Here is a 1,351-nt window from a genome sequence, read left to right as displayed (position 1 = left end):
GTTAACATGTTTTTACTTGTAGCAAATAATTATAACACACGTTTTACTTGTAGCAAGCAATATTAACACATGCTTTTAATTGTAATAAAAATTGATAAAACGTATTTGTACTTGTAACAAAACATGATAAAATGTATTTTCACATTTTTCTTTATCTGAAGATGCTCAAAAAGCATGTCTTATTGTTAATCACGAACGGTATTACTACAAGAATTTTAAAGGATGATTTTCTTCACTTAAAAACCTAAACGAGGTTTTCGAAGAATATAATTGTTTTAGTAACTAAGTAAGACGTAAAAGTATGAAATTTACGGTGGATCTGATAGCAGCAATAGTTAGTATATTGGTGGTCTTAACCTAAAATACAACAAACAAACAAGAAAGTGTAGATCGATTCTTAATGCATATTACTGAATACTATCTATCATTTACGTTTCGTAACTTTTCATTATTCTCGTCCATTTGACAGTAGTATAAAAGTACTTTATTTGCTGAGTATATGTATATATATGTTATTTAATGATAAGAGCATAACGAAGGATTTGGCTAACAAATCGGTACAAAAATCAACGTTGATTCATCCTGAACAACATATGGTGGATTGTTGATCCCGAAAGGAAGTTGAATGTGTTTAAATGGAAAACTTTTAAAGCGCCAGCTTACACCCGTCGTAAACAGAATAACCATGGACAACCAGACGGTTTTAAAGCTCTACAGACTCAGGAAATAATTTTAGGTCACGGTTCCACTGCCACTGTTAAAAAAAAAAACATCTGCCCCTATCGGGTCGGTCTTCTGGACAACAACCCACGTGTCTATGCATGGTGGAAGCCATTTTTAAATCCCGCAGGAGAACTTGGCTTGTTGCCAACTGCCGTTTCACGATAAAATGTTAGTCGTGTGTGATGTTTCACCGAAAGCTGATTTACATACAGTTGTGAAGCGGATCAACTCGAGTGATCAGTGCTATTATCTCCAAGCGGTATGAGTTAACCAGGTTTATATATTTTAAATGGTTTGAATAACCGTTTTTATAAAGCCCAGCTGCTTCTTTTGGCACCCTCGGGTATTATACAGTTTTGAAATGCAAAGGTTCGATTTGGTGCTTGGGTTAATTCTCCATTTTCAATAACAAAATATAATTTTTAACATTCAAATTTTTTTTTTTGCTCTGGATTTTTTTGGAAGTAGCTCTGAACTTATTAGCTGAAGAAAAAAAAATACTTAGAGAGATGGATGATTTGCTTGAAAAGAAAAATTTTGAATTGATAATCATGAGGTCATGTGTAAGTTAGTCAAGGTTCGTCAGAGGAAAAAATAACAAAATAAATGCACAAAACTGTTGCAAAAT

This window comes from Limulus polyphemus, unplaced genomic scaffold (genome assembly GCF_000517525.1).
Source record: "Limulus polyphemus unplaced genomic scaffold, Limulus_polyphemus-2.1.2 Scaffold529, whole genome shotgun sequence".
In the NCBI taxonomy this organism is placed as follows: Eukaryota; Metazoa; Arthropoda; class Merostomata; order Xiphosura; family Limulidae; genus Limulus; species Limulus polyphemus.
The sequence above is the reverse complement of the archived record's forward strand: the minus strand, read 5'-3'. Positions refer to the sequence as shown.